The sequence below is a fragment of the Aegilops tauschii genome, chromosome 7 (assembly GCF_002575655.3).
Source record: "Aegilops tauschii subsp. strangulata cultivar AL8/78 chromosome 7, Aet v6.0, whole genome shotgun sequence".
Classification (NCBI taxonomy): Eukaryota; Viridiplantae; Streptophyta; class Magnoliopsida; order Poales; family Poaceae; genus Aegilops; species Aegilops tauschii.
This window is the reverse complement of record NC_053041.3, coordinates 383,363,308-383,382,386: the sequence shown is the minus strand read 5'-3', so window position 1 is coordinate 383,382,386 and position 19,079 is coordinate 383,363,308.

Below are 19,079 nucleotides of genomic sequence, written 5' to 3'. Positions count from 1 at the left end.
AAAGTTTAATGATGAGTAGTGCATGAAGAAAGTTTTGATAATGTTGATCTGTTCACTTTAAGTGGTATGTTTTGCATGTCGAGTAAGTTGCATGATCATGGCATATGGTGACTCGAGTTATTTTATTTCAAGTAAAATTGATGTTAATCCAACTTGAACCTAACGTTGATCGAGTCATGGTGCCACTGAATCGTGGTTTTCCCGGTGCAACCACATTTGCCTTTATGGAAAGGTCTTTATTCGGTCCGTTGTCATGCCTTTGGTCGGTACCTCCAACGAGGGAAGGTTATGGGCGTGCGGTACCCTGGCCCAATAAGCAGACATAACCTTGTGTGCCCGTTTGTTGTTATGGTACCTTATCCCCGTTTGGGACCGTTTTGCCATGACGGTGGCCGTTGATGCCTTTGGTAGGCACGGGGCCACCCATGACTTAGCCCAGTGGGGAGTTGGTCGGAGTGGCCGGGAGAGTGTCATGGCAATGGGAGGGTTTTATCGAATGCCGTTGGTCCACCCGAATGGGAAGACGAGGCCATGGATTCCGTGGTGTGGGTAAAGTGCGCTACCTCTGCAAAGTGTATTTCAATCTACCGATAGCCGCGTCCTCGGTTACAGACATAGCTCGTGAGTAAGTCACACCATGGATCAACATTAATGAGTAATCTTGCACACTAAAGTTTTATTGTTTGGCACTGGTTATGTGGTGATTTCTGAGATCATGAGGATGATGGTTGCGGGAACCAAAGTGTTGGTTTCGTTTGTGATCCGGGTAAGATCACCATTTTGGTTACGAGGCAACCCGTGTAGTAAGAGAGTCTGCGGGACTCGGTGCAAAAGTTGTTTTATCACTGCATCCGTAGTATGTTTTGCATTGCATTAAAACTGATTAATTTTCATGATATTGTCTGCCATTATGCTTATGCTTGTTGTGAGCTTGCAAGTACATTCGATGTACTGACCTGGCGTGTCATGCCAGATTTCAGGAAGGTCGTATCGGATCGGAGAGCTTCCCGTGTCTAGATCGTATGGACATCGGTGTCCCTGTGCTATGGAGTTCCACCTCGTCGTCGTTCCGCAGCCGCATAGTTATCGTGATCGAGGCCCCTTCATGTTCATTACACAATGTACATATTGTTCAGCCGCACCGTGTATGCCGCTTGGCCTTGCTATCTGATGTAATATTGAACCTATGTTTCCGCTAGCATCAATAAAGCGGTTGTTTTCTGTACCAAGTTGTTGTGTGTTGCCAGAAGACTTGATCTCTGGGCTGGCAATGCAAGGTAATCCGGTTGCTCTGAGCCGGGGTGCCACATCGGTCTACTAATCTTGGACGTGATGCCTATATAATGATCATTGCCTGGATATTGCCATGATTATTTGAAGTTTTATCAATTGCCCAATAGTAATTCGTTTACCCACCGTTTGCTATTTTTCTTGAGAGAAGCCACTAGTGAAATCTACGGCCCCCAGGTCTCTTCTTTATTATATTTGCTTTTGCGATATATTTTTATTTGCTTTTATTTTCAGATCTATATTTCCAAAAATACAAAAATATCTTGCTGCAATTTATTTTATCTCGCGTTCCCGTGAGATCTATCTATCGAATTATTACAACTCTCTCATGTCTGTTTGCCAATTTCTGGCGCCGTTGCCTGAAAGGGATTGACAACCCCTTTAACACATCGGGTTGCGAGTATTTGTTATTTGTGTGCAAGTGCCGTTCACGTAGTGTTGCGTGATTCTCCTACTGGTTCGATAACATTGGTCTCATCCCTGAGGTAAATACCTACCGTTGCTGTGCTGCATCATCCCTTCCTCTTTGGGGAAATACCAACGTGGTTCTAGCAGACATCAAAACGAATTTCTGGCGCGTTGTCGGGGAGACATCATCAACATCTACCAGGTTCCTAATCACAAATCTCATCTCCTTGCAATTTACATTATTTGCCATTTGCCTCTCGTTTTCCTCTCCCTCACTTCACAAAATTTGCCGTTTTATTCGCCCCTTTTTTTCGTTCGTCGTTCTTCTCGTTAGATCTGTCTTTTTGCTTGTGATCCTATTGCTATGGCCAGCATGACTACCCCTCCTTTGTCATTGGATTTTTGAAGTTTTATACTTCAAACAGAGACAAGGAGAAAATTTGAAAGATGCTTGGTATAGGCTGATGGAATCCTATCGCATTCGCAATCTAAAAGGGGATGCAAAAATTTTACTTTGGAATTTTTATATAGGTTTAGCCTTGCATCATAGACAACTTTTGGATTTTGCCGCTAAAGGGAATTTTATTGAGCTTGATGCTAATGCCGCTTATGAGATCCTAGAAGGGATTTTGGGAATTCCTCCTACCAAAAAGGGGATTTCTGTTACTCAAGAAGGGGCTCAAATTTTGGATAACTTGAGTCATTTGCATAAACATTTGGTTGAGTTACAAAAATACAATGAACCTCTGAAACATATCAGTGGGAACCTCAATCGAATGAATACCTTGATTACTCTTTGCAATAAGCGTTTGGATATTTTGGATCTCAAGATGGCCTCTTTTCCTAAAAATCTTGGGAAGCATAAAGAGCCTCCCGGGTTTGAAAAGGCCCTTACAAAAGTTGCAAAAACTAAAGATGACAATACTTGAATCCTTGCGTTATGCCTAGCTAGGGACATTAAAACGATAGCGCTTGTTGGGAGGCAACCCAATGAGTGAAATTTATTTTTGTCATTTTATTTCTGTTCTTGAGTGTTTGCACAATTATGCTACCGTTATGATAGTGTTTTTATGTTTCAGTTAACGTTTGTGCCAAGTAAAGCCTTTGGGATTATGTTGGGTGATAGTTGATTTGATCTTGTTGAAAAACAGAATATTTTGCGCTTGGAACAACAATTTTCAAAAATCACAGAATTGACGAATGCTTTTGAATTTTTTTACACAAGATTGATATACAAATTGCTCACAATGTCCTAATTTTTCAGAATTTTTGGAGTTACAGAAGTATTCGAAGTTTTCAGATTGCCATAGACTGTTCTGTTTTTGGCAGATTCTGTTTTCTTTGCATTGTGTGCTTGTTTTGATGATTCTATGGTTTTCTTTGAAGGGTTTTTGCCATAGAAAAGTTGGAATGCAGTAGATATAATGCAAAAATAAAATATGAATGGATTTACTACAGTACTTATAGTAGTGATTTGCTTTCTTATACTAACGGATCTCTCGAAGGTTTTGTTGAGTTTTGTGTGATTGAAGTTTTCAATTTTTGGGGTGATGTTACGATGGATGAAGGAATAAGGAGTAAGAAGAGCCTAAGCTTGGGGGTGCCCATGGCATCCCAAGCTATTATGCAAAGAGAAGCAAGCAACTAAGCTTGGGGATGCTGAAAGTGCAACTAATCCCTGGGTGGTTTTGGTAATTCTTAACAACATATAGCTCATTGAACTAATATTCTTTCAAGATAATCATTTCAGAAAGTTCAATGATAGGCATGGCATGGACTAAGAGATGTGGACCCCATCAAAATGCTAAGGACGCATATTGGCAAAAGCTCAAGACTCTACACTTTCATTTTAGTGATCCAAGATCACATTGAGTCCATAGGAAAAGCCAATACTATTAAAAGGGGATGAGGTGTTGCTTAATGGCTTGCTTGCTCAAAATGCTTAGTGATATGCCCCAAAAGCCCTCAACCACTTTCTTATTTCGACATATGTCCTAAACCTAAAGTCAAACTCGGCCCACCGATTTCATCTATCCGGCGCCACCGAGTTCACTTGACATAGCCATAGCCAGAAACCCTAATCATTTTGGTCTCACTGATAGGGATCTCGGTCTCACCGAGATGGAAGTGCAAACTATCTATTTCCCTTCGTAACGTTTCGGTCTAACCGAGATGAGCAGTCGGACTCACCGAGTTGGCAATGCAAACTCTCTGTTTCCTTTCGTAACATTTCGGTCTCACTGAAATGAGCGACCGGTCCCACCGAATTTGCCTGACCAACTCTCTGTTTGCTTGTTACTGAAATCGGTCTCACCGAGTTGAAGTAATCGGTCAAACCGAGATCAAGTTTTGCCCTAACCCTAGTGCATCGGTCCCACCGAGTTGATCATGTCGGTCCCACCGAAAAGCCTAATGTTCACATTTTGAACCAGTTCGGTCTCACCGAGTTTCACTATTCGGTCCCACCGAGTTTGGTAAATTGTGTGTAATGGTTAGATTTCGTGTAGAGGCTATATATACCCCTCCACCCCCTTCTCCAGTTAGGAGAGAGCCATCAGAACATGCCTACACTTCCAACATTCATTTCCTGAGAGAGAACCACCTACTCATGTGTTGAGATCAAGACATTCCAATCCAACCACACGAATCTTGATCTCTAGCCTTCCCCAAGTTGCTTTCCACATCTTTCCACCATATCCAAATCTGTGAGAGAGAGTCGAGTGTTGGGGATACTATCATTTGAAGCACAAGAGCAAGGATTTCATCATCAACACACCATCTATTACCTTTTGGAGAGTGGTGTCTCCTAGATTGGTTAGGTGTCACTTGGGAACCTCTGTCAAGATTGTGGAGTTGAACCAAGGAGATTGTAAGGGCAAGGAGATTGCCTACTTCGTGAAGATCTACCCAAGTGAGGCAAGTCCTTCGTGGACGATGGCCATGGTGGGATAGACAAGGTTGCTTCTTCATGGACCCTTCATGGGTGGAGCCCTCCGTGGACTCGCACAACTGTTACCCTTCGTGGGTTGAAGTCTCCATCAACGTGGATGTACGATAGCACCACCTATCGGAACCACGCCAAAAATCTCCGTTTCTACATTGCGTTTGCTCCCTCCAAACTCCTCCCCTTTACCTTCATATGCAATGATTTACATTCCGCTGCTATACTCTTAGAATTGCATGTGTAGGTTGATTGCTTGACTTGTGTTAAGTTGCTAAAATCTGCAAGACTTAAAATTGGGAAAAGGCTAGATTTTTATTTGGTCAAGTAGTCTAATCACCCCCCCCCTCTAGACATACTTTCGATCCTACAAGTGGTATCAGAGCTTTGGTCTCCATTTGCCTTGATTTTTATAGCTTTGGTGATCATAGCCTTGGTTTCACAACCTAGGAGAGTATGGCGTCTAGCGAGGGAAATTACCACTATAGAAGTCCTTACTTTGATGGTACTAATTTTTCTAATTGGAAGCATAAGATGAAAATGCATATTCTTGGTAATAACCCCGCCGTTTGGGCTATTGTGTGTATTGGCTTGCAAGGTGAATTCTTTGATGGAAGGGAACCGAATCGTGAAGCAGCCGCTGAAGAATTAAATATGTTGCAATATAATGCTCAAGCTTGCGATATCCTCTTCAATGGATTGTGCCCCAAAGAATTCAACAAAATCAGCCGTCTTGAGAATGCAAAGGAAATTTGGGATACTTTGATTGATATGCACGAAGGTACCGACTCCGTCAAGGAATCCAAATTGGATGTGCTTCAAAGTCAACTTGACAAGTTCAAAATGAAGGATGGTGAAGGTGTCACTGAAATGTACTCTAGGTTTGCTCTCATCACAAATGAGATTGCCGGCTTAGGAAGTGAAGAGATTACCAACAGATTTATCATCAAGAAGATCCTAAGAGCCTTGGATGGAAAATATGATACCGTGTGCACATTGATCCAAATGACCAAATTACAAAGATCTCAAACCAACGGAAGTCATTGGAAGAATTGTTGCTCATGAGATGTCACTCAAGGACAAAGAAGAGCTTCACAACAAGTCTAGTGGCGCTTACAAAGCCTCATGTGATGCTCCTACATCATCAAGTGAGAAATAAGTCTTCAATGAGGAATTGAGCCTAATGGTGAAAAACTTCAACAGGTTCTATAAGAGTAGAAGCAAAGAGAGAAGTTCCAAATCACGATCCTACCATGACAAAAGATCTTCTAGTCGTGATCGCAATTGCTACAATTGTGGAAGACCCGGACACTACTCAAGTGAGTGTACGGCTCCCTACAAAAGAAGAGAAGACTCACCTAAAATGAGAAGTAAAAGGGAAGAATCACCTCCAAGGGAGAGAAGGAGTAGAGATGATCGTTATGAATGAAGAACCTCTCGCAAAAACAAGGATTCGGAAAGGAAGGATAAGTCATCAAGGAGCTACACAAAACGAAGACATCAAGCTCATGTTGGTGAATGGGTATCCGGTTCCGTCTCCGACAATCACTCTGAGAGAAGTTATCACTCAGACTCCAAATATACTCAAGATGAAGGTGTTGCCGGTCTAGCACTTGTGTCAACCAACTCCTATGACATATTTGACTCACCAAATGAAGGAATTGTAAGATTCTTCATGTGTAAAGGCCCAAAGGTGTCACACCCCGAGTATGTTGATTTCAATAGTGACGAAGATGATTCACTAGGTGATGATGATTTACTTGTTGACAACTCTAGTGATGAAAACTATGATGAACTTGCTATTAATCATGCTAATCAGTATAAAACGAATGACGATGATAAGAAGGAGATTGAGCATCTAACTAAAGAACTAAACACTCTTAACTTAGCTCATGAAACTACCTTAGAAGATCATCGAGAGCTTTTAAAGACTCATGAGAAGCTATGCTTTGAAAAGCTCAATCTAGAGCAAGAGCATGGGTTCTTAAAAGCAATCAATGATGATCTTCGTAAGAAAATTTCTTCTTACATTGCCAAGCGTTTACTCTTGTCTACTTACATGCCACAAGTAAAATCTAGCAATAAGAGTAAGAAAGATTCTTCTTCTAGTAGTAACAATAACCATGTTAAATCCAATATTGTTGCTTCTAGTAGTTCTCTTGATTCCACTAATGATTCTATTAGCCAAGTTACACTTGAGCAAGAAAATAGCTTATTGAAGGGAATTATAGAGAAATGTGTTTATAAGAGCCTTGCCGGAAGTAAGCAATTTGAGGAAATTGTACGCAAGCAAGGAAGGCACCGGAAGAATCAAGGTGTTGGTTTTGAATGAAAGTTCAATGCCAATGGAGTTGAGTGGGAAGAAGATCAATACCCCAATACGAAGTTTGTTCCTCAACAAGAGAAGTATGATCCTACTTCCTTCAAGGGGACACAAGCTCAAGATGATCTTCCAACACAAGACCACAAGCTAAAAGGCAAGGACAAGCTTCAAGAGGAGATTGATGCATTTGAAGAAGCTCCTAAGGCCTTGGTCAATTGGGTTCCCAAGACAACATCAAGTTCTACTTCATCAAGTACGACTACAACCCCAAGGATTCCCATCAAGATGATGTGGATCCCGAAGAAGAATAACTAGAGAGTTCTTGAGGGTGACTCCGCCAACATACTTCACTCATATTCATTTGGCAAGAACAAGAGCAATCAACTTCCACATCTTGCACTAGTTCAAGGAGTCACAAACCCTCTTGTTGGTAAGACAAGGGACAAGGTAACCTAATGCTTTCATGGACATCATCTTGTGTGTACTTCACTCTATGTCTATGGATATCCTTGTTTGTTCCTTGTGGGACTAACCCATGTAGGTATTGAAAGTGCACTCACTCCAATGGATTGCTCCAAATGATTTACATCAACATTTAGCATCTACATATTCAACACCTACATGAAGTCATCATCGACAAAACCCATGGTTAGTTCATCCCTCTTAGGCGGGATATCACATCTAGGGGGAGCTTTACTCTAAGAATTGAGCTAAAGCAACTCTATGGTGTGAACACAACAATGCTTTATGTAAAAGTGGTAACCCCACTTGTGCTTAAACGGCGAGTATGACCTACGATCAAATGTTCTCATTTGACTCCTCGGTCAATATACTCATATATAGATGACCTAGTCATCGCCAATTGCTTGATAGATGCTAGAGTGTTTGTGCATGCTTTGCCACATATTTCATTTGCCATCTTATTGTGTGAGCATGTTGAGTGCATATTTTTCTCATTCGAGGACATCCATTTGTTGCTTTGATTGTTTGGTCTTTTCTATTGCCAAATGGATGGACAAGTATGCCTAAGAACTCCCTCTAGCTATATATGCTTTTCGTCTCAAACTCTATTCATGCTACATCACAAAGTTTGATCAAGTCAGATTCGAACCCTCTGGGTGAGGAGCACTCGGAGCCACCGATTCGTCATAGACTTAAACTTCCAAAACCTCTTAGTGTATTTTGGTCTGACCGATTTATTCCTTTCGGTCATACCGAGTTCATTGAGTTGATCTAGGTTTGAATCTTGGTGCAACCGATTTGAACAATTCGGTCACACCGAGTTGCAGTAACCGCTTGCGATTCTGCATCTCGGTGCCAGCGAGCCATTCCACTCGGTCACACCGACAGGGTCTGGATATATGTACCCACGGGTCAAATTTTGGAAATTTCTCCGAAACCCTTCGCCCGCGCATATCCAGCTCTGCCGACTTGAGGTCTCCGGATCGTCTCCTCATTGCCAGTGACCCCCTGCCGCTGGTCTCCGCCACCGTCAACGGATATCTCCGCCGTCGTTGTCGTCGTAGCGAGCTCATCGCCAAGTTAGGGTATGAGTTCGATCATTTGTGCTTTCTCACTCCAATTTTTAGCACGAAGACAATGCCATGATTCTTGTCACGTTTGAGATTGTTCTATCCAGCAAAAACTTCCTTTAGATTAGTTTTGATTCGAAAATTTAGGGTTAGTTTTCCGCCGAATTCATCTCGGACCGACCGAGTTGTAGAAATCGGTCTCACCGATTTGGCCTAGGCCATTGCACTTGTGATTTTCGGTCTAACTGAAACTTACAAATCGGTGTGACCGAGTTCGATTCTCAATGAAACCCTAGCAATCTCGGAGTCACCAAACTGTGTCTCGGTCTGACCGATTCCACTAGTTTAGACTCTAATATTGCTTCGGTGTCACCGAGTTTAACAAATCGGTAGCTCTGAAATGCTTTCTGTAGAAAACTAAAACTAAGTTTTTTGACTCAATTGTTTTGCAAAATCTCTGCACCTTGTGATCCTCATCCACTCTATATCAACTATATCTATTCACATGGACAACTTTCAGGGTCATCTTGCAGTTTCAGCCATGTCAGACCAGAGTGACAGTCAAAACAAGTCTGAGGAACAGGTTAACTTGAGTGAGGGCACTAGTCCCTCTGGCAGCTATGATGAGGGTAGCAGAAGCACCCCAAGCAACTTGCCAAAAGCTGCAACCAGGACAAGGAGGAAGAGAAACTCAGAATCAGAAGATGAAGACTTTGTTGTTGATGAAGAGGTCACTTCAAAGAAGAAGGTTGTCAAGAAAGAGTTTGGAACCAAGCCTGGGTTGCACAAGAAAGCTCCTGCCAAGAGAGTGCCAATGTCAAAAGTTAGAGCATCTACTCAAGAGAAGGCCCAACCAGCAAGTGGTGGTGGAAAGAAAAAGAAGGAAAGGAAGAGAGGAAGATGGTGCAAGCTTGTTGATCCTATGGATGAATTTGAGAAGCACTCATCTGATGAGGAAGAGGATGCTGCTCCAGCTCCTAAAGCTCAGAAGTTGATGGGGGTGCCATCAAGTCAGGGGCTGCTCCATCAAAGCCCAAGACTGCCCCCAAGGCTGCTGCTGCTACTCAAACTTCTAAGCATGCAGCACCCAAGAGGTCAACTAGAAACATACTAGCTGCTGAGAAGAACAAGGCCCTGGTGCCTGAAATGGAAGAAGAAGAAGAAGAGCCCCAAGTGCTCAGAAAACTCAAACCAGAGATTCCTGATCATGATGACAATCATCCAGTTGCTGAGAATATGAAGGAAAGAAAATATGCAGGACTCAGATTGTGGAGGCAGTCAGACCCTTATGTTGTGAGAAGAAGAACTGTTGTGTACTACAGGTTTCACACTAAGGAACAACAGGACTTCTATGAGACAGTCCTCTTGGACAAGAAGATCATTGTGTGTGACATGAAATGGGTTGACTGGAAATACATTGCCAACAATGAAGATCACTTTCCTGGAGTTCATGAGAGCTTCAGACTCAATGGAGTTGACACTTTTGTTGGTCAGAAATTGACCAAATGGAATGATGAGCTGATCATACAGTCCTATTCCACTGCTCACTTTTACCCAGATGGGAAGATAGCTAGTATGGATGACTGAAGGTACTAGGTACCAATCTACAGTTGCTGAGTGGGCCAAGCTTATCAATGCCCCTGAAGAGCATGAGGATGACACTGATGTCTATGCCAAGCGCAAGAAATATCACAACTCCATGGCCAATATGTACAAGGAGATACCTGACAAGGCCTTGGAGACACACAAGCTAGGCTCAGTATATTACTTGTTGTCTGGTTTGGCCACCATGAACACTATATTGAGGCACACTTTGTTTCCCAAGTTAGGAGATCACAGGATGATCAGAGGCCACTCCATCAACTTGCTTCAGATGTTTGATGTGCCACAAAAATTTAAAGTGATGAGTTTGATTGTTGAGACTATCAAGAGAACTGCAGCAGATCAGAAGAGATCATGTGGGTATGCTCCACACATTCAGATGCTCATAAATTCCAAGATGGGCACAGGCACATATTTGTTGGATAAAGAGCACCTTCCCTTGAGGCCTGATTTTGAGGATAACACTGTTGTGATGGATGCTTCACATCTAACTTCTGTTGAGGCTCAAGAGAAGAGAGAGAAGGCACAAGCTGAAAAAGCTTCAAAGATTCTAGATCCTTCTGTAGTCAATCTCAAGACCAAGCAGGACCATCTCAGCTATCTGCTTGAGGCCACTGTGAGAATAGAGAAAGGACTAGCTACCCTGACTCGAAATCAAGAGAGCCTTGAAAGGATCTTTGAGATAAAGCTTCATGACTTGGATGTCAAAGTGACTGAGATTCAGACTTAAGTGGAGAAGATACAATAAGAGCTTGTGGACAGGAGTGACAAGACAACCACATATGCCTATCAGAGGGTGCCCAGAAGACAGAGGTCTGCGGCAGTGCCAATGACAGGCACTAGGGCTACAACTTCAGCTCCTGCAGCCACAGCTTCAGTTGCCCCTCCAGTGGCAACCCTTCCAGCTCCTCAGACGTCAGCAGAAATCTTCGCAGATGTTGTTCTCTCCACGCCATCTCAGCACTCCAGAGCTCCCGGAGATCTTGCTTGGAGTGTCGTATAGCACTATGCATTTTCGAGCTTTTTGGTAACTTGTTGCCAAAGGGGGAGAAAGTGTATAGATCATAGGCTGAGAGAGAGAGAGAGTGGTTTGCCTCTCTTGCTACTTATTTGCTTGCTTGTTTGGTTGATACTCTACTTGTGTGTGAGATATACTTCTATGATCATGTGGTGGATCATACTTTGCTTCATTATGCTATGCTTGAATGATGACATCTCTTATATCTTGTGTATGATCTATCATATTTGTGGTGATGAGTGCATGTTATGTATGTTCTATCATTTTGAGCGCTCCACGAAGATGTATGTGACATGGAAGAGTAACCCATGATCCTAATCGATTGTGCATTTGCATTCAAAAGCAAATCATAAATAATGCACAAATTTAGGGGGAGCTCTTATCACATACTTCTCAAGCGATGATGTATTTCACTCTTATTATCATTTGTCGAAGCTTTGATCTATATATTATCATCAATTACCAAAAAGGGGGAGATTGAAAGTGCAACTAATCCCTGGGTGATTTTCGTAATTCTTAACAACATATAGCTCACTGAACTAATATTCTTTCAAGATAATCATTTTAGAAAGTTCAATGATTGGCATGGCATGGACTAAGAGATGTGGACCCCTCAAATGCTAAGGACACATATTGGCAAAAGCTCAAGACTCTACGTTTTCATTTTAGTGATCCAAGATCACATTGAGTCCATAGGAAAAGCCAATACTATTGAAAGGGGATGAGGTGTTGCTTAATGGCTTGTTTCTCAAAATGCTTAGTGATATGCTCCAAAATCCCTCAGCCACTTTCTCATTTCCACATATGTCCAAAACCTAAAGTCAAACTCGGCCCCACCGATTTGATCTATCCGGCGCCATCGAGTTCACTTGACATAGCCATAGCCAGAAATCCTAATCAGTTCGGTCTCACCGAGATGGGATTGCAAACTATCTTTTTCCCTTCGTAACATTTCGGTCTAACCGAGATGAGCGATCGGTCTCACCGAGTTGACAATGCAAACTCTTTGTTTCCTTTTCATAACGTTTCGGTCTCACCGAAATAAGCGGTCGGTCCCATCGAGTTTGCCTGACCAACTCTCTGTTTGCTTGTTACTGAAATCGGTCTCACCGAGTTGAAGTAATCGGTCAAACCGAGATCAAGTTTTGCCCTAACCCTAGTGTGTCGGTCCCACCGAGTTGATCATGTCGGTCCCACCGAAAAGCCTAACGTTCACATTTTGAACCAGTTCGGTCTCACCGAGTTTAACTATTCAGTCCCACCGAGTTTGGTAAATTGTGTGTAACGGTTAGATTTTGTGTGGAGGCTATATATACCCCTCCACCCCTTCTCCATTTAGGAGAGAGCCATCAGAACGTGCCTACACTTCCAACATTCATTTTCTGAGAGAGAACCACCTACTCATGTGTTGAGATCAAGACATTCCAATCCAACCACAAGAATCTTGATCTCTAGCCTTCCCCAAGTTGCTTTCCACTCAAATCATCTTTCCACCATATCCAAATCTGTGAGAGAGAGAGTTGAGTGTTGGGGAGACTATCATTTGAAGCACAAGAGCAAGGAGTTCATCATCAACACACCATCTATTACCTTTTGGAGAGTGGTGTCTTCTAGATTGGTTAGGTGTCACTTGGGAGCCTCCGTCAAGATTGTGGAGTTGAACCAAGGAGTTTGTAAGGGCAAGGAGATCGCCTACTTTGTGAAGATCCACCCAAGTGAGGCAAGTCCTTCGTGGGCGATGGCCATGGTGGGATAGACAAGGTTGCTTCTTCGTGGACCCTTCGTGGGTGGAGCCCTCCGCGGACTCGCGCAACCATTACCCTTCGTGGGTTGAAGTCTCCATCAACGTGGATGTACGATAGCACCACCTATCGGAACCACGCCAAAAATCTCCGTGTCTACATTGCGTTTGCTCCCTCCAAACTCCTCCCCTTTACCTTCATATGAAATGATTTACATTCCACTGCTATACTCTTAGAATTGCATGTGTAGGTTGATTGCTTGACTTGTGTTAAGTTGCTAAAATCTACCAAGACTTAAAATTGGGAAAAGGCTAGATTTTTATTTGGTCAAGTAGTCTAATCACCCCCTCTAGACATACTTTCGATCCTACAGATGCCCGAGTGGCATCCCCTCTTTCTTCTAACGACCATCGGTATTTTACTCGAAACTATATTTTTATTCGTCACATACTATGAGTATTGCTTGGAGCGTCTTGTATGATATGAGTCTTTGCTTGTTTTGCTTATTATTTTAAGTCATGAATCCTTGCTGGACACACCTATTTGAGAGAGCCAAAATTATACCATGACATGTTAGAATTGCTCTCTATGCTTCACTTAAATCCTTATGAGCTATGGAATTGCTCTAGTGCTCCACTTATATCTTTTTGAGCACGGTTTGCTTTAGTATTTTTGAAGAAATGCTCTCTTGCTTCACTTAGATTATTTGAGAGTTAGTAAATTTTTCAAGAAATTCTCTTTTGCTTCACTTAAATTAATTTGAGGGAAAGAAATATTATGCTCATGATCTTCACTTATATTTGTTTGAGCTTATCAAAAGCAACACATGAAAATTAGTCCCAAAGTGATAGATATCCAAGAAGGATATAATAAAAACTTTCATGAAGATCATTGGACAAAATAAACTTGATTCCTTGTAATAGTTTTGAGATATGATGATGTGATATGTGAGTCGTGTTGATGAGTAATTGTGCTTTAGTAAGAATATTGGTGTTAAGGTTTGTGATTCCCTATGCAAGCACGAAAGTCAATAGTTATGCAATGAAATTACATCCTACTTGTGGTGCATTATCCGGTGTTAATTATGTTCAATGCTCGCTTACGAGATTATTTGTTTCTTGGTTGGTCGCTTCTCAATCTTTTGCTAGCCTTCATTTTTCACTAAGTATGATCACTACTTGTGCATCCAAAATCCTTTAAAGCAGTTTTGCCACATGAGTCCACCATACCTACCTATATGTGGTGTTCCTTTGCCACCTAAGCTAATTTGTATGTGTCATCTCTAATTTTCAAAATAAACTTCTCTTTTGTGTGCTCGTACCGCTGATGAACCGGTAGGGGGTGGCTAATATATTTCCATGCTAGATATGTTATTCTCATGATGAGTGTTTATTCACTTGTCATTGCACAAGAGTAAGGCAAAGGTATTAGGGATGCCCAGTCCCGAAATGAAAAATAAATTTACTTTATGTTGTCAAATAATAAATTCCTTGGAAAGTGTTGGTATGGAGGGCACCCGTGGATACGGTTAGCCATGGAAAGTGAAAGTATGGTTGAAAAAGGAATAAACTTTAATTTCTGTTTGGGAACTGCCTATGATATATCTAGCATGGAAAGTATTGGGAAGTACTCGATCGTTCTGTTGACAGGAAAAGCACGCCTCCCAAAATGTTTTTATCTCTATCATTTTCGCTTTGAGCTCTGGCACCTCTACAAATCCCTACTTCCCTCCGTGAAGGGCCTTTCTTTTACTGTATACAATTTTTATTTTTATTTGAGTCTCCATCTTCTCTCATAAAGCACCAACTAAGGGGCACTATGATCGTACTTGAGAATTGGGTGTAGCTAATATGCGAGTGTGTTTCATGAATGGATCAATGATTGAGCATAATGGGCTAGGGATAACTTATTTTAGCATTGATATTTTGAAATACATGGTTGTTTGTTGATATGCTTGAGTATTTAAGTCTCATGTCAAAACTAGACTATTGCTTTGAACCATATAAAAGTCCAAATGTCCATGCTACAAAGAAAAGAATATGAGATGACATGTTAGGCAGCATTCCACATCAAAAAAATTGTTTTTATCATTTACCTACTCGAGGACGAGCACGGATTAAGCTTGGGGATGCTGATACGTCTCCAACGTATCTATAATTTTTTATTGTTCCATGCTGTTATATTATCATTCTTGGATGTTTAACAATCATTTTATAGTCAACTTATATCATTTTTTGGTACTAACCTATTGACATAGTGCCAAGTGCCAGTTGTTGTTTTTTACATGTTTTTTACATCGCAGGAAATCAATATCAAACGGAGTCCAAACGCAGCGAAACTTTTTGTGGATTTTTTTGGGACCAGAAGACATCCAGTGGGCAAAAGAAGTACCAAAGAGGGAGCCTGAGGTGAGCACAAGACACCAGGGCGGGTTGTGCCCACCTCGGGGGCCTCCCACACCGCCTGTTTGCTCTATAAATACCCCAATATTCCAGAAACCCTAGGGGAGTCGATGAAAATCAATTCCAGCCACCGCAAGTTCCAGAACCACCAGAACCAATCTAGACACCTTCACGGAGGGGTTCATCATGTCCATTGGTGCCTCTCCGATGATGCGTGAGTAGTTCTTTGTAGACCTACGGGTCCGTAGTTAGTAGCTAGATTGCTTCCTCTCTCTCTCTCTTTTGATTCTCAATACAATGGTCTCTTGGAGATCCATACGATGTAACTCTTTTTCTGGTGTGTTTGTTGGGATCCGATGAACTTTGAGTTTATGATCAGATCTATCTTTTTATCCATGAAAGTTATTTGAGTCTTCTTTCATATCTTATATGCATGATTGCTTATAGCCTCGTATTTCTTCTTCGATATTTGGGTTTTGTTTGGCCAACTTGATCTATTTATCTTGCAATGAGAAGAGGTGCTTTGTGATGGGTTCGATCTTATGGTGCTTGATCCCAGTGACAGAAGGGGAACCGACACGTATGTATCATTGCTATTAAGGATAACAAGATGGGGTCTATTTCTACATAAATAGATCTTGTCTACATCATGTTATCCTTCTTATTGCATTACTCCGTTTCTCCATGAACTCAATACACTAGATGCATGCTGGATAGCGGTCGATGTGTGGAGTAATAGTAGTAGATGCAGGCAGGAGTCGGTCTACAAATCTTGGACGTGATGCCTATATAATGATCATTGTCTGGATATCGTCATGATTATTTGAAGTTTATCAATTGCCAAACAGTAATTCGTTTACCCACCGTTTGCTATTTTTCTCGAGAGAAGCCAATAGTGAAATCTCCGCCCCCCGGGTCTCTTCTGTATTATATTTGCTTTTGCGATCTATTTTTAATTGCTTTTATTTTCAGATCTATATTTCCAAAAATACAAAAATACCTTGCTGCAATTTATTTTATCTTGCATTCCCGCGAGATCTATCTATCAAATTATTACAACCCTCTAACGTTCGGTTGCCAATTTCCGGCGTCGTTGGCCGAAAGGGATTGACAACCCCTTTAACACGTCGGGTTGTGAGTATTTGTTATTTGTGTGCAGGTGCCGTTCACGTAGTGTTGCGTGATTCTCCTACTGGTTCGATAACCTTTGTCTCATCACTGAGGGAAATACCTACCATTGTTGTGCTGCATCATCCCTTCCTCTTTGGGGAAATACCGACGTAGTTCTAGCAGACATCACACCAATCCAGACAACTACTCATCGCAAGAAAGCACGGTAAACTATGAATTCAAACCGGATATGGAAGAACACGTGACACCAATCCAGGCAACTACTCATCGCGAGAAAGCGCGGTAAGCTATGGATTCAAACCGGATATGGAAGAACGCGTGGCACCAATCTAGACAACTACTCATCACGAGAAAGCGCGGTAAACTAAGAATTCAAACCGGATATGGGAAAACACGTGGCACCAATCCAGACAACTACTCATCGCAAGAAAAGCACGATAAACTATGAATCCAACCCGGATATTGAAGAACAGGTGACACCAATCTAGACAACTACTTATCACGAGAAAGCACGGTAAGCTATGGGTTGAAACCGGATATGGAAGGACAGGTGGCAACAATCAAGACAACTACTCATCGCGAGAAAGCGTAGTAAACTATGAATTTAAACCAGATACGGAAGGACACGTGGCACCAATCCAGACAACTACTCATCGCGAGAAAGCGCGGTAAGCTATGGATTCAAACCAGATATGGAAGGACACATGGCACCAATCCAGACAACTAGTCATCACGAGAAAGCGCGGTAAACTATGAATTCAAACCGGATATGGAAGAACACGTGACACCAATCCAGACAACTACTCATTGCGAGAAAGCGTGGTAAGCTATGGATTCAAACCGGATATGGAAGAACGCTTGGCACCAATCCAGACAACTACTCACCATGAGAAAGCGCGGTAAACTATGAATTCAAACAAGATATGGGAAAACACGTGGCACTAATCCAGACAACTACTCATCGCGAGAAAAGCACAATAAACTATGAATTCAAACCGGATATTGAAGAAGACGTGACACCAATCCAGACAACCCATCGCGAGAAAGCACGGTAAGCTATGGATTCAAACCGGATATGGAAGGACATGTGGCACCAATCCAGACAACTACTCATGGCGAGAAAGTGCGGTAAGCTATGGATTCATACCGGACATAGAAGGACACGTGACACCAATCCAGACAACTACTCATCGCGAGAAAGCGCGGTAAGCTATGGATTCAAACCAGGTATGGAAGGACAGGTGGGACCAATCCAGACAACTACTCATCGCGAGAAAGCGTGGTAAACTATGAATTTAAACCAGATATGGAAGGACACATGGCACCAATCCAGACAACTGCTCATCGCGAGAAAGCGCGGTAAACTATGAATTCAAACCAGATATGGAAGGACACGTGACACCAATCCAGATAACTACTCATCGCAAGAAAGCGTGGTAAGCTATGGATTCAAACCTGATATGGAAGGATACATGGCACCAATCCGGACAACTACTCATCGCGAGAAAGTGCGATAAGCTATTGATTCAAACCGGATATGGAAAAACATGTGGCACCAATCCATACAACTACTCATCACGAGAAAAGAGCGATAAACTATGAATTCAAACCGGACATGGAGAACACGTGACACTAATCCAAACAACTACTCATCGCGAGAAATCATGGTAAGCTATTGTTTCAAACCGGATATGGAAGGACACGTGGTACCAATCGAGACAGCTACTCATCACGAGAAAAGCGCGGTAAACTATGAATCCAAACCGGATATGGAAGAACACGTGACACCAATCCAAACAACTACTCATCGCGAGAAAGCGCACTAAATTATGGATTCACACCGGATATGGAAGAACGCGTCGCACAAATCCAAACAACTACTCATCACAAGAAAGCGTGATAAGCTATGCATTCAAACTGGATATGGAAGGACACATGACACAAATCCAAATTACTACTCAGCGCGACAAAAGCGCGATAAACTATGAATTCAAACCGGATAAGGTAGAACACGTGACACCAATCCAGAAAGCGCGATAAGCTAGATTTAAACCGGATATGGAAGAACACATGGCACCAATCCAGACAACTACTCATCGCGAGAAAGCGCGGTAAACTATGAATTGAAACTGGATATGGAAGAACACGTGACACCAATCTAGAGAACTACTCATCGCAAGAAAGCGCAGTAAGCTATGGATTCAAACTGTATATGGAAGAACGCGTAGCACCAATCCAGACAACTACTCGTCACAAGAAAGCGAGGTAAACTATGAATTTAAACCAGATATGGAAGGACACGTGGCACCAATTCAAAAAACTACTCATCGCGAAAAAGCGCGGTAAGCTATGGATTCAAACTGGATATGGAAGGACACGTGGCACCAATCCAGACAACTACTCATCGCGAGAAAAGCGCGGTAAACTATGAATTCAAACCGGATATGGATGAACACGTGATACCAATCCAGACAACTACTCATCGCGAGAAAGCGCGGTAAGCTATGGATTCAAACTGGATATGGAAGGACACGTGGCACCAATCCAGACAACTACTCATCGCGAGAAAATGTGGTAAGCTATGGATTCAAACCGGATATGGATGAACATGTGACACCAATCCAGACAACTACTCGTCGCGAGAAAGCGCGGTAAGCTATGGATTCAAAGCGGATATGGAAGGACACGTG